The sequence below is a fragment of the Passer domesticus genome, chromosome 2, assembly GCF_036417665.1.
Source record: "Passer domesticus isolate bPasDom1 chromosome 2, bPasDom1.hap1, whole genome shotgun sequence".
NCBI classification, from domain to species: domain Eukaryota; kingdom Metazoa; phylum Chordata; class Aves; order Passeriformes; family Passeridae; genus Passer; species Passer domesticus.
This window is the reverse complement of record NC_087475.1, coordinates 109,961,711-109,978,097: the sequence shown is the minus strand read 5'-3', so window position 1 is coordinate 109,978,097 and position 16,387 is coordinate 109,961,711.

Genomic DNA, 16,387 nt, shown 5'->3' with positions numbered 1-16,387 from the left:
GAGTCCTCTGAAGCAACAATATCAAAGCTATAGCTGTGCTGCAGTGGATATGAGCTACGAAAATGTGATAATGGTGTGGCCACAAGGTGAGGCTTTCTGGAAAGAAAGGGAAAAAAAGTAATTGGGGTCAGCACTATGAAAGGAAAAGCATCAGGGAGATTTTGTACTGGTTGTGAGTGCTGAGCCCTCTGCTGGAGGGCTTCACTGCACCTACCACTGCTGTGCTGCTGGGGCTGGCAGCTGCTCAGAGCCCAGGCAAGGGACAGCACTGACCCAGCTGTGGCCAGGGGAACAAACCATCCATACCTCATTGTCTGGGTATTTTCCAGGATTTGGCAGCATCAACCCAGACAGTTTAGGCAATATGTTCCACCTTTTGTGGGATACCAGATTTTCATCCTGTCATGTTTTGGAAAAAAATACACAAATAAATAACTCTAAATTCTATGTTGGTATGGTCAATGTTTTGTGTGAGGAGACGTAAATCTTGACTCCATGTTTCAGAAGGCTGATTTATTACATTATGATATATATGATATTAAAATCATATACTATACTAAAAGAATTGAGAGAAAGGATTCATCAGAAGTCTAGAAAGAACAGGAATGGAATGATAACAAAAGCTTGTGACCCCAAGAGTCTGAGCCAGCTGACTGTGATTGGCCATCAATTAGAAACAACCAACATGCCCCAATCACAGATGCATCTGTTGGTAAACAATGTCCAGACCACATTCCACAGGCATCAGATAGTTAATTGTTTACATTTCTTTTCTGAGGATTCTCAGCTAGAATAGGAGAAAAATCCTAGCAAAGGATTTTTCATAAAATATCATGGCTACATATTGGTTATTATTTGAATGTTACAAGATACTAATGTGAGTTTTATCTATACTGGTACCAGTCCACAAAGACATACAAAGAATGAATAAATCTAAATTTGTTGCCTTTTTTTAGTGATAAATTTTGTCAGGGAATATCCAACATCCACCTAATAGCCTCAGCTGCTGGCTGTTGCAGTGAAATCTGATTTACTTGTAGTACCACATGTAGCTGGATACCTTCCTGTTGACTTCATATTTAGACAGCCATATGTCTGTAATTATCTCAGCTAAGATTAAACAGTGACATATGAAATGAGATCATGACCTCCTGTGTCAACCACATCTGTGCAAATGTTTTCTGGGTTTCCTTTTGGCAAGAATGCATCTGTGTTCAGGTGTCTGTTTCCAAGAATCGCCCAATACAGCATTTTCAGGCAGATTTCTCCTCCAGGCAGAAGGAGCCAGAGGAGCACAGGAGGTACATAACTTCCAGTTATGTGCTTCTAACCCCTGAAAGGCTCCCAAGATCTTCTGGAAAAGGATAACATCCTCAAGCTGGCATAACTCAGTGCAGGCACACTTCAACCCTGTTTCCCAGTGGTCTGCCAAGGAGGGAGGGCATTGTAGGAAGGCAAGCAGCCAGGCTGCAAACAAACCAAGCAGCCAACCCCCCCACATACACCCCTTGCCTTGCATTCATGTGTAATGCAGCTCAGACATTCAGCAAAGATTTGCTGCATTTCAAGTTATTAGAGAATCAGAAACTAAGCCTATTACTTATTATCAAATTATGTCAAAGCCAATTTCTAAAATAAGACTAACTCCATCCTCCCAGCCACTCACAAGTAAAATGTCTTGTAATTCATACATTTTTCTCATTTACATTCTAAATAGAGACATTTATTCTTTTTGTAGTGAGGCATTCACTTTGATGCAGTAAGGAATTTCAGCTTGAAAAGGTAGAGCCTGACAAATTATTAGGAAATTTTGTTTCTTAGTGAGAAAACCGTAATGTAACTCTGTCATCACTCACCCTCCCCCTGTTTCCTCCCAGATGTTTTGCCTCTTCTCATGCTCCACCTGGTGTTACAGCCAAGGCCTCTGTCTGTTCCCTGTGCTGGTGCTCATTACCACATCTCCAGTACAGACTGGTTCTCTGCTGCCCTCACCATCACTTCTTCATTTGCAGCACACCCAGTAAATACCAGCAATTTAACACAGCTATAGACATGAAATAGACTGTGAAACAGGAAAAAAGGTAGAAACATACCAAGCTTCCTCTGCTTGGGCTTCCATGTGGTTGCATCCACAATTCTGGAGTCCCCTGGAGTTTCCCTATTTTGGGAAAATTGCACAAAAATCTAACCCACACTCCAAAGGCTCAACTGTAATACCATAGCATATATCCATGCACACCAATGTGCTTTTTTTCCTCATCTAACCCTTTGCCTGTCGCTCATAGCATTAAAACTAATGTTAAATAAATATTATTTGGTACTGGAATGCCAGCACCTTAGGTCTAAGAATGTGATATTTTTTCCTATATTCAGTAGAAGTAGTTGTGATGCAAGGATTTATTGCATGAGACCCAGCCCTTGACATGAGAGGGCGGAGGGAAGGAAGAACATCCTATGGCTCTAAAAAGTAACAAATTAAATAATATTTAAATATAGTGGCTCCTACCCATTTAGTTTTTCTAGTAAAAAGGAGTCCCTCTTTCAATACAAACCTATGTTCAATTTCACTCAGATATATTCTACAATATAATAATAGAATATTTATAGAGTGATATAGAATATAGTAATGGAGCAATAATTATATAATAAGCTATATAATAAAGCTTTTGTTGAAAGAGACCAACTACAAAACCAGAACAATGCTTACCTCAGATCAAACTCACGTCATCCTAATCCATTCTCCCTCCTGCCCCTTGAGATTCTCACCACAGGAGTTAAGAGACTGAATGGGCACATCTCTGATGTCAGTTTGATTTTTCCAGGGCTAGAAAGCAACTACAAATTCAGGTTCTGTTTTTTTCAATAATGTCTACGCACCAGATCAAGAGTTTTCATTAATATCTGCATCTGTCACAAGAAGAGCTATTCTAGCCTGGACAGCAGTATACGTTTAAAAGGAAGAACTTATGATTGAATCTAAATTCAGGAAATTAAATTAATTAAAGGCTCAAATAAAACCCTCATAATAGACAAAATATCTTCACAAATTTGATTTTGTTCATGTTGATATAAAAGCTTTATCTGGTTTTATTACTCCAAGTAAAGAAAGATAACACTAATTTCCATGAATTTAGGGAAGTAAACACACACAACAAACACAACTGGCTAAAGTGAGTGCACTTACTAAACAGAAAGAAACAGGATATGGAAATCAGCTGAGACAGACTTTCTGATAAAAATTAAAGCTAGCAAGATTAGCAGTGTGGAATACTCAGACCTTTTTGTCAAATGTAATATCTATTCTAAGTGCAATGTCTTTCTTCCCCCACTCACTGTACTTGAAACAATCCACTGTGCAGTGCACTCCACGTTTGCTGTTTTTCTTCTGCACAGCACTGCATCCCAGATTTTCCTAATCCAAACCACATCAGGAATAACAGTTGAAAAGCAGAGTTTTTCACTGAAATTTTTACACATACTCAAGGCAGGGATAAGAAATACAAGTTTGGCAACAAGTCATCAGTAGTCAGAAGCCTTTAAGAAAGTTGTATTTGTGGACCAACTCCTCTCACTGACTGAGAAGTCAATTGTTTGGTCCTTAAAAAAAGGGTGTGGGAGAAAAGGGAAGAGTGAAACTCTGCCAGCAAATAGGAGCATAACTCACTAAAAGTTACCTTAAATGAAAGCTAAACACTTTTACAAGTGCAAATCTTAAAAAATAAAAAATGCAAAAAAGAATTTGAGGTAGGAATGTTGCTGTGGTCAGCAGCATCCTCCAAGGATGCAGCCCTTGGACAGGAGCACTGCTCCAGCCTAATGCTTTCTCTACCACTGTCCCTAGAGCACTCATTCAAACACCTGCTCTCTCCTCAGAATGTGTATGTTTCTCTGCACTAACATGAGCTAAAAGGTGCTAACAGCTGTAACAAGAAGGGATCTGGGGCTCACAGCAGTCAGAGCAATCCTTTACAAAGCTGCTACCCTTAGTGGTCATCTTTAATTCTAACAGAGGAAGCCACCAAAACTCTTCATGTATCTCCAGAGAGAGAACAGCCTATTGGGGCTGAGGTAAATTCAACAATTAACAAACCCATCTAATTCCAGTTGCAGCAGGATGGAAATGCTGAAAGGAGCTTCAACCATTGCAGAAGGGATGCAGGGAGTTGGCATCAAGCAGGTTGCATTTGCTCACTGAGTTTTAAGGAAGCTCTAATGGCTGAACCAGCAGTAGCTGCTGGAGCAGGACTGGCTGAAGCACTAATCCAGCTTCAGCATTGCAGCAGGTATCAAGAGAACTTTTTAAACATCTACATTTCTTCAATCAGTACAATTCAGCTCAGAAAGGAACTGAAAAGAAAAAAAAACTTCTGTGGAAATAATTGGACTGGACAGGATGAGTGTCTTCAACTCTAAGAGATAGGAGTAACCCAAATAGCTCGGCTTCCTCAATATACATAGTACTGCCTTGATTATAATAGTTCCACCCTCAGTGCAAAAACGTTTGCATAAATTTACATGAGGAAAAACATTCAACTGCGTTTAAAGGTATTATTAACCAATAACCCTCTCAAATGGTGTTTCAATGCACTCAGTTCTTTCATTGAGCTAGATCTTGACACAAAACACAAGTGTAGTAAGTAATCCAGCATAAAATGCATTTCTCACCATTCCTAATAAATCCACTTGAAATATGAGGCATGGCCATTTGTTGCTGGCTGGGCACAGGGCAGACACCTGGCCAAAGACACAGTGATCATGGTTGTGGTAAACAGCAAAGGTGACAGGATTTCTAAGGGGGAAAACAGCTTCTGCTACCACCATCCTGAAAAGAATTTTGGTGTGAAGATATCACAAATAGCATCCCAATTGTGTATTACCGATGCTTATCTACATAGGGAAAACTCTAAATTCTGGCTAGTTCAGAAAACTGCTCATCAGGACAAAGGTAGTGAGAGAGGAGCTGTCAGGAACCAAGGAAGCAAGATGGAACAAATAATGAAATTATTTGTAAGCCATTGAAGCTAACCCAAACAGTCAAATAAAATTAAATCAGGAATGAGAATTTTACCTAAGGGAAACTAAATAATGTTTCATAGGAAGAAGAAATAAAAAGCTACTCAGAAAAAAAAAAAAAAAAAAGACCCAAACCATCCTGTCTGCACTGGCAGCTTCTAGATACCCAGAGAAATTTGAAAAGAGGTCCAAACAAAAATTTGCCAACACCCCTGTTCAAAAAACAGGAACTATAAGCTGAAAGTAGCTGAACCAAAAATATTTACATGGGCATTTGAGAGATCAGGACAATTTTGACCATGTAGGAGCTAATGAGCTAAAAATGGGAATGAAAGACCTTTTACATTAAATACATCACCCTGAGGATTGTAGATTACTGTGGAAGACAGTGGGAGAGTAACCAGACCTGTGGTTAACATGTTTACAACACTTTCTTACCACTTTGGTTTCCACAGAGATGCAGCCATCCAAGGTCCAGTTTCAAAAGAACCACATGCTGGATTGTTGCCTTAGGGTCTGACTTTCCTCCTTTATACTGCAGACTGGAGATAGAACTGATAGGGACTGTAATTCTTACTGATTAATCAACATATTACTAATAAATAATAAAACAATTTCATTAACAGACAACTGTGTTCAATTTACATTATTTTGCTTGCAATTACACACAGCTACAAAGCTGCCATTTATCAATGCTAAATCCTGTTAATTACACTGAACTGCTACTGAAATAGACATCACCTTCCCTCCCCACAGCATTTAACACTAAGGTGCAAGTTATTCCTCTTGGCTCTGACCCTCCTACACCAGTCCTTTCCAAAGCAGGCCTGGCTGGCAGGTGAGTGAGTTGTCCCAAGGGTTCCCTCTGGCATCCTGGTGGCCTTAGGCCAGTAGGACAGCTACACTAATGTTGTAAAATTTCATACTCTTACTGCTGGAAAATCTGCCCTTGGTTCTTTACTTGATTTTTAGCTTGCTTTCTGTTTCTCCACTTCTGAACCTTTTTTGTTCCCCTTGTGCCTCATTTCCTCTAGCCATTCCCCTCCCAAATTAACGTGTTTCTGATTACTGCTTTTCCACTGGTCCCAGTGCTGCTACATTTGTACCCACATTCAGTGGTTCAATGACAGTAATGAAGCAATCTCAGCTTTACTAATACAGTTCCCTAACTGAAAGGGACCTGGCAAGACAAACTCCCCTACAGCTGCCTGGTTATTTTTAGCTCACCTGCCCTCTAAGACAAATCATTCCATATGGGAGCCTCGATACCACTACCTGGATCCAGTTAAGTACAAGCACTTCCCTGTCATCTGCATGAGCAGTGTGCATGTGACAGCAACTTGTCACTGTGTTTCTGTTCACAACATCACCATCCTGTTCTCTCTTAGCTGATGGATCACAGTGCATTGCCCTTATTGTGTCCTTCAGAAAATCTACAGCTTTCCTGCAGACACATTAGAATCCAAGACCTGGCATTCCAGCAGAACATCTGCTCCCCACCATAGGTTAACTCAAAGTGATCTGAGGGAGGACAAAATCCATAGAGGTTATGCTGAAATGAATCATTTGTGAAGCAGACAAAGGTAGTCTGGCTATAACATAGAACAGAAGATGTCTTTATTGAAATTCACTGTGCTGAAGTTCAAAGATGTAGAAGAAACGTTGCTTTGTTCCCATCCCCTTGCTCCCCAAAAAAAGTTGAAGAGAGCATTGTTAATGCTGGTGGTAATGACGGCAGCATCTAAAAAGTGTCCCCAGTGTCCGAAGTAACAAGCAGAAGAAAAGCTTGTTGCTCTGGGCTGAAAGCAATGTGCAACCCCTCACACTGCTGGTGTCTGAGGCAGAGAGAGCGAGCATCCTCCAAGGGAGCAGCTGTCCTGCTCCTAAATATCTAGGGCAGGGGAGCATTTTAGGTGCAATGTGAAACACCACACAGAACTTTAATGGGGGTCTGACTGTGGACAGTTAACTTCATTAGCCACAAAGATCAAGCAATCACCACTGATACCCTCAGATACCATTCTGATCCCTAATCATTCTTGACAGCAGGTGGAATTTTGTGTGTGGAATTAGGAGTCTGTCTTCCCTCACGTCAGAGATCATTTCCTCCCAGTACAGCCTCGGTGCCTGGAGAACACGGCAGCATTAATAGGTTTCATTTCCCCCTACTGATGCTGAACAGCCTATGATTAATCACACTGTCACTGTATCCTGTCCTGATGAGAAAAGTAGGCTAAGCATTATTTATATTTCTAAATGTTAGGCATTTACAATATGGTTTTAACAGTCTGTACCCTGTGACACCACAGCAATGGTTTAGTATGTGAAGGAAGATCTGCCGGCCATTTCTCAGAACTGGCTGAAAGTAGCCAGGCACAATAAAAAATTTACAAGAATTATTTATTTTCTCCTCCTAAAATCTGTTCAAAGTAAAAATACAAATGACATTACCATTCCAGGTCACATCATGTTGGCAGTTTCTCCTCGCATGCAATGAGCCCACTCACAAGTTGTGGGTGACATGATCTCAATCCTTTCCAGTAAAAAGGGTCAATTGTCAGAATTGTTCAGAACTTTTTGAACTGGGCTATTCTGCAAATAAAGCCTTGTACAACAGCGAGTTCAGGGCCCCTCAGCAGGACATCTGCCTTTCCAACTGGTCACCTTAGGCAAATTACAGCAACCTACTGGTATTTTCCCAACATACAAGTTTCACCTTATTCATTAAAGTCAGAGATTTCCCTACTCCCTTATTGTTTATTGTAACTACATGATTTGGTAGCCTTCTGCCTGGCTGTTTACAAAGTCCCAGTGCACATCCTGTGATACTTAGCAACCACTCAAAGCCTGTATCCTGGTCAGAACCTCATGAGGAAGTCAGACACTAACCATAATTCTATTAACAGTTCCTTATTGAAAGCAGAACGTCAGACTCAAGCTAATCTGTTCTGTTGATACAACAAGCTTCAAACTCCTGGCTTACTCTTTTCTAATCAGAAGCCTAATCAAATTTTACTTGTTAATGTGAACTGATTATTAGCTGGCCCAGAAAGGAAACATTTTTCTCCCCTAGTTTGTCAAGCCAGGACTCTCCTGGGCTCACTGACTAAATCCAGACACTGGCAAGTGGTGGTACAGACCTGCTGTCTTGTTTTGCTGGGCTGGTGTTTTGTCACCTCTGAAATAAAGGGTAAAACCAGCCATGAATGAGGAAAAAAGCCCAGCAAACACCATGCTTGTGGAAAGGCAAGGGGACCTCCATAGATGGCACTCTGAGATACACTGAGCATCTCCCACATCAGTCCATTGTCTGGTGGAGCTGCAGGCTTCCCTCACACGTGCCTGGCAGAAGGAGGCATGTGCTGGATCCCAGCCTGCTCCTCCAACTACCCTCTGCATGAGACAAGCCTGCTGCTGCTTGTTCCCCAGTGCCAGATGTGCTTCCCCCTGCTCCACTGGCTCTCCCTGCACTGAGAGGCACTGGAGGGCAGGCAGCCCTTGGCTTTGCACGGGAGCAAATCCTACCCTTCAGCACTGCTTTGGCTCCCAGGAGATGGCCGGAGGCAGGGACAAGGAGGAAATCTTGCTCAGAGAGGGTCTCATGGGAAATGGGAGGGAATGCCTCATCAGACACATCAGGGAGCCAAGGAATGCAGGTGACAAAGAGCAAAGGAGGGGGAAATGCACTTCAGAAAATAAAGGAATGACCTGAAACCGCCAAAGCAGGAAATGAGAGGAGAGAGATTTTAGAAAACAAAGAGCAGACTAAACATGCAAATTCTGACTAGAAATAAAGTAGAGGCTAGTGGAAGAGAAAACAGCACAGGACAGCACAAGCAGCTGAGCAAACAGCAGCAAACCATCAGCAACGCTGTGAAACACAACTGAGAAACGATATGCTACTCTGCAAAGGTCAGACAAGGAATCATGACTCAGGAGGAGAGAAAAACCTTGCTTGGCGTCTGGGGGAGATGTCAGGAGATTAACATCCCAACAATTTGTCTCATTTTGTACAACCACTAAATAAATAAATATTCTACACTGAAAATATACACTAGATTTGTGTATGCAAGCATTATATATTATATCACAAACATTGTAAGGTGAAACGTTACAATAAAAAGAAAATGGAGAGGGAAGCATGAAGCAGAGGGGGAAAAAACACCTGGTGAATTCTACCTTATGCTTGAGTTTCCACTGGCAAGGACTCAGAATGGATGAAGTGACTTTCTGACTCTCTTGTTGGGACAACACTACTACTTGGAGACTGGGGTGGGAGGGGAAGGGGTTCCAACATTTCTAAAAAATGTGCACCTCTTCAGAGCACAATCACTCAAAAAGAGATAAATGAAAACATGCTCCCTCCACCATGTAGCAGCAAAGGTAAGCTCTCAATACAAATTACTTGATTTTTTTTTCTTTTTTTTTTTTTTTTTTTTTTTTTTTTTTTTGGTAAGGAGAATGAGTAATGATATGAGAAATCCATGTGACAATAGGTGGATGTCACATGGATAGTTCAGGAAACAAAGTATTTTAAAAAATTCTAATTACTGCAAATCAGTGGATTTAATGCATTTGGGGGTCATCCACCAAAATTAAAGCATACTGTGATTAGAGAACTGTACTAGGATGGGACACATCTTGCATTACAGGGAGCTTTCCAAATTAAAGCCAACATGCAGAGAAAACTATGATTCCTTTGAGCTTTTGCTAAAATTTAGAAAAGCTGTAATTAATATGCATAGAGGATGACTTGTAACTTGGTGGATCATGTGCCTTTTTAAAACTTGATAATTTTAATGTCATTTTTATTAATATAATTAATGCAAGCCAGTTTGTCTGAGGAGAAGGAACAGAAGCAAATCAAAGCTAGCTGTCTGCTTCATTTAAACTCAGATTGATAGGAATATACACTGTTCCCTAGCCTGAGACATCAAATAGAGGACAAGAAAAAAACCTTACAGAAATGGAACCATTATTTACTGAAGGGAATTGGAAGCTGTCATCCATTGAACAAGGCTTGGTCAACCAAACTTTGGGACATAATTGTACCTTCTAAAAGATGCCAAGATAATGGATAAGGATTTCAAAGGAGTTTTATTAAAAGACAGTATTTTCCAGGCTGTGAAAGGGCTTTAGATTGACAAACATCCTCTGAAAGTGAGCTAGGAAATCAGAGGGACAGTTTAATCCACACTGCCTTGATTTAGGCCCACTACACTCAGAAAATATCTGCTGAAACAGAGGGCTGCTGCTTATGATGAATAAAGCTTTCTCCTGTAATGTGACATCCATTTATAAATAAGTCTGTGATGCTGCAACTCAGGCTCAAGAAAAGTGGAGACAGGAGAGGTTGGCAACTCTGGAAGCCAAGCCTGCAGTGTGTCAGACTAAAACCTTGTATGGCATTGTCTCCACCCTTCCAGGGTCCCATTGAGCAGCACTAAATACGGGTGATGTGAGTATGAGGCACAAGCCCACAGCTAACATCACCCTGCAGCACTGCTCCACAGCAGCTCCCCTTCCTGTGACTGTGCTCCCCCTGTCCCCGCAGCTTCCCTTCCCTCCCCTCTGCTGCAGCCATGGCAGAGGCACGGAGTGGCTGCCTCGTGCATGCAAGCAACCCTGCAGAAAGTCCATTTCTTCTGTGCTTGCTGCACAAGACTGCATGCACAGCAACAGTATTACTTCAGGATTTGCCACCCTGACATCACATCTTCCTCACATCAGGAGGATGTGTCTGTCCTTCGTGTTCTCCAGTGCACAGGCACAGAGGGATGGACTGAATGTGCAGGGAAGAGGGAGTTTCAGAAAAGCCCTGAGCAGGACTGAGTGCACACACAGAGCTGTGCAGATCTGATGAACTCGGCTTACCAGCAAGCTCCTTCAGCAGACAACAGCCCCTTGTTTTATAGGGCAAGGCTTTCACTAAGATTTCGGTCTAACAGCTCTGAAGTGGAGAAATCACTATCCATATATTGATCTATTCTAAACTCTAATCAGAAAGTCTTCACAGAGAGAAAGCTAAAAAAGTTGAATGAAAGCAGTGCTGAAGGAAGAGTCCACATGTTTGCAGGCGAGCATTGTAGACACTTCATTGGTGTTAAGTCAGCAACTAGGGCAGGCAGTAAAAGTTTGGAAGAAGCATGCCTCTGGATAGGTTAAGTGCACTAGACAGTCCATACTCCAGCACCAAAACCATTTTTAGAAGAGCTGTGCATCCCCTGTCAAGTAGTTCCTGGACTCCACTTGTTTCTTCTTTTACTACCAAACCCAACCACAAGCAGGAAGATCCTTTCTACTCTCCCCCTTCCTCTGCCTTCCACCTGTTTATCTTTTGTCTGATCTCCATCCTGGAAAGCTCCCTGCAGCTAGTTTTTTACGTCATAGAAAGTGAAGCAAAAAACCCCAAATCAGTCTTCCTGCAAAAGTCTTTTTTTCCGTCATTAAATTCCTTCAAACATCTAAATTGTTATTAATCTATCACAATGGCTTCATATATTTACCACAATTTTATCCTCTGTCTTCACTGCTACTGCAGTTCTACCTCCTTTCCATCTTATTTGGTCACTGGTCTCCCATTTGGTTTTGATCTCATGGTCATGGATTGGTAGTGGTGTAACTTCCAGTCTTCCTTCAGCACGTGATTGGCACAGCTAATTAGACAAAAGGAGGAGGAAAGTATCCAAGTTTTTGCTTGACCCACAGACTCCCAAAAAAGATGCCAGCAAATGAATGTGCAGATAACATGAACAGTGTGCTGTCAGGACTGACAGCCCCCGGGGTGCACACAGCACTTTCTGCACCAGAGAAACTACAGCAGCTGCAGAGCTTCAACCAAAGCACATTTACAGTAAATTCTTCGTTTCCAGGGCAGAGTCAAGACACCAGCCCCCAACAGCCAAACAATAAACAAAAATGTTAAAAAAACCCCTACAATACTGCAGATATCCCATGAAAGAGGTGGCACATCGTTAAACAATATTTCCAAACAGCCTTGAGCAGCTTAAATACTCTCCTGTGGGGTTACGAACCAGTTGTTACAAGGCAGAAACTGGATAATTTCAAAGCACACAAAAGTGCTCCATTTCATTATAAAACTCAAGATTTGCTAAAAAGTGGATAAAAAAATTGTAGGGGGAAAAAATGTTAAAAAACCCATTATTTTCCCAGTCTGTAAAATTAATCCACTTCTCTTTAACATAATTTCTCTGTACTGCTGCAATCTACAAGCTCTTACTCATTTGAAATGGTTACTACATGTCCAGTTCAGTGGGCTCCTGTTTGAAAGTGAAGGTATATGTTGTTAACAGAGATTGCAGAGAAATGTAGATGAATTTCTTTTATTTGCATCTTCTGACTCACCTCAGGAAGACAGCTAGAAAACTTTACCACAACCCACAGGACATGCTAATATCAGCATTTTCACCCAAAATGCTGATATTAAAAAAAAAAAAAAAAAAAAAGAAAAAGTTTTACAGGGAACCAGGGCACGTTGGACAGCAGCAGTCACATCACCACTGTCTCAAACAGCAGCCATCATCTGGAGGCAGCACAGAGCAGCAATGGCCTGATGAATTGATTGTAGAGCCCGAGCCCTCGGCAGCTGTACCACTGCCCCCACTGCGTGCCTTCCCCCCACAAGAGTTTACCTTAAGAGATCCCACTGGTTCACAGCCCCAGAACATCCACTGAATCACAGAATCACTAGGCTGGAAGAGACCTTAAAGACTGAGTCCAACCTATGCCCTGACACCTCAACTAAACCATGGCACTGAGCGCCACATCCAATCCTTTTCCAAACACATCCAGGGATGGTGACTCCACCACCTCCCTGGGCAGGCCATTCCAGAACTTTATCACTTTCTCCTAATATCCAACCTGTATTTCACTTGGCACAGCTTAAGACTGTGACCTCTGGCTCTATCCATTGCTGCCTGGAGAGAGAGACCAACCCCCACTTGGCTACAGGCACCTTTCAGGAAGTTGTAGAGAGTCAAAGTCACCCCTGAGTCTCCTTTTCTCCAGGCTAAACAACTCCAGCTCCCTCAGTCATTCCTCACAGGGCTTGTGTCCCGAGCCCCTTCTGCCTATGGATTAGGAGTTATCATTGAGGATCATGCTGCAAAGGCAACAGAACTATGGAAACATACAGACAAGTATGATTCCAGCCAAGAAAAGAGACAAACCACTGACACAGTTAAAAGCTTAATGGTCTCAACACAGCATCGATGCTTTGTGCAGACAAAGGGATGACTGCACTTAAAGCCACTTACAGAGCTGGCCAGGTACTTCAGGCTGGCACAAACAGCCGGGGAACAGCTAATGAACAGCTGCTAATGAGACTTTTGCTCACTGTGGAGGACAGAAGGGGCAAGAAAGAAGCGGAGTGTTTCTGTCACCAAATGTCCCTGGGCAACAAAAATTGTAAAGGAGGAGAGAGTTCACAGTGTGATATGTCAGGATCTTGAAGAGATGGGCACAGGCTCTTGGCAGCTGTAGTACTTAGGTTGCAATAGCCAGCAAGGGTGAGAAGATAGGATTTCAAAATTTCTGAGTAAAATCTTAATAACAGAGGAATCATATCATAATAAGCAAATAGAATGGATAAGGGAAGTTTATAACACAAACCAAGAGAAAAATATAAAGCCTGAGACTGAATAAGGTGATGTGAGACTACCAGCCAAACACTATAAGAGAGCTGTAAGAGCATAATTCAAAAATGTGCATGTGCTTTTATTGAAAATGGATGTTCTAATTAGGTTTAAAAAGGTACACAGGCTCCACCCACTGCCATATTTTGGGTGTTTGCAAATGAAATCTAATTGCATTTTACCAATATCTACAAGGATATCTCAACACTATACATAATTTTGCTTGGTTAAAGTTCCTATGCTACCTTTCACAGCTGCCAGTATAAAAGAAATGGTACCTGTCAAGACAGTTGTTTGCTTGTACTCCCCTATATGGCTATTTCCTCAATGTTTCCCTTGTCTTATTCCTACTTTATATTTCAATAGGAAATGTATATATTTTTATATATTTTTTTATACATATTTATATATACATACATACATATATACACACACACATATATATAAATATAATGTTTCTGCCTCATATTAGGGACAAAATTATTGGTAGAAGACTTGATTTTCTATTCTGTGTTTTCCACTTTTCCAGCATCTAGTTCACTGGGATCTCATCACTCAAACAACAAATTTTGATAAATAGGATCAGATAAATAGCAAGAATGACAGCAATATGTCTTTAATTTCCATGTTTTTTCTTATCTCCCAAATATGAGGAAAAAAAAGTCATGCCAGAAGCACTGCATTTAATGTCAACATCCTGATAGTTTCTTCATGGAGCACCATGTGTTCAGAGGTGGACAGGAAGAAAAAAACTCTCAGCAGTTAGACTCCTGACTTTGAGGCAGTAGAAATTTGGTTGAGGAAAAGTCAGAGTGGAATAACAAAATTAGGTTTTTTTCTATCAGGCAAAAGCTTAATAGAAATAAGATATGTAGATTAATTAGAACATAAATCTCTTCTAATGACTTTAGCCCAGATCATCATATTTTAACTGCGTTTCAAATCATGAAGGTTTTTGGCATATGTACTCTATTTCTACTGATTTAATTTTTGAATCAATAGAAGTGAATCACATAGAATTCAACCTTTACTGACTTCAGTATTTTTACAGAAGCCTAAGAAACAGAAATGCACACCAAGAGCTGGAGTCCAAACTACTTGAACAGGGCTCCTTAACCATAATACAGACTTCTTTGGATCTGCTCTTACATGAAACTTCCCTCCCTTATATGGCCTTAATCACAGAATCATAGAATGGGTTGGAAGAGGCCTTTAAAGGCCACTTAGTCCAATCCCTCCTGCAATGGGCAGGGACACCTTCCATCAGAGCAGGATGCTCAGAGCTCCATCCATCCTGGACCTCAGTGTTTCCAGGGCTGGGGCATTCACCACCTCTCACAGCAACCTGTTCCAGTGTCTCACCACCCTCACTGTAGAAAAACTTTTTCCTTCAATCTAATCTAAATCAATCCTTCAGTTTCAAATGTTACGTTGCCTGATCTCAACAGACCTACTTGCATCAAAAACAGAAAATCTGCATAAACAGAAAACTTATTCCAGAAAAAGAGAAAAAATAGTTAAAGGAGAAAGGAAACAAATTGCAGACACCCACATGATGAGAAGTTCTGTCCCTTGGCAGAGGGACACAATGGCAAAAAAATAATTGCAAATTACAAATACCAATATTTTCACCTACTCCCTGAACTTTTCATGACACCTCCTGCTGAACCCATGACGGTTTGACTCTCCCTTTAAACTGAACTGACCAAGTTATTTTCTTTGCAAAATGAGAAAAAATCACCGCATAACAGAGATTGGGAAAACAACAAAACTGAGTCTGCAATGCTTTGTTCCATCACTTACACACTGGACTATCTGCCACTGCTCATAGTCCAGCTGTAGAAAGGGGAAATTTCTTACTCGCTAGAAATAAGGAGTAGGTGTTTTGCAGCTTCCAGTTTGCCATCTCCAGCATTGCACCAACCTTCAAGAGCACAAATAAATGAGCTATACTTATGATGTGTATTTAAATTCCAATTATCATACAATTAAGCTACAACTATGCTTCTTGAGAAACAATATGCTCTTACAGCATAAACAAAACATCAGCAAAATTACTGAGATTGTTTCTTAGAGACATAAACCATTTTCATTTCTTACTGCTTGCCACAAGGATATTGCTTTACATCCAAAGGATGCCTCTCTCTATGTATGTGAGTTCTGGCATCACTATTCCAAAACCAGCTTTCAAAGCATTTTTAAAACTACTCTTGTGGAACCTCTTCCCCCCTACTTCCCCCTGTCCCCCTCCCTTCCCTCTGAATTAATCTGATAGGGCTTTCATAAATAGTCTCCCCTTCACAATGGGGAAGGGAACAGAAACCATAGGTTTTAGTCAACAGAATTTAAAGGAATTAAAACTCATCTTAAAATATTTAAAAATAATTGCCAGCCCTGTCCCCCTCAAGCCCAGACAACCAAATATCCTGTCATTGTTTTTATCTGGTATATTTAGGTTCAGTCTCGAAGTCCAGCTCCTCTCTAAACTCAAAGGCCAGTCCTAGCAACATTTCCTCTTGTTCAGGATATAGCTTTGTAAAACTGATCCCTTGGTTTGAATAAGGCTCAATTCATTGATGTAAATGTAGAATGCAAAAAGTGCCAAAGTCTTAAGAACTTTCTCCTTCTTATTTTCCAGCCCAAGAAAGCCCACTGCCTCTGCAGCTTCAAAGTAGCTGACATGCAGCCCAGAGATCAGGCAAGCATTTCCTAGCTTATTA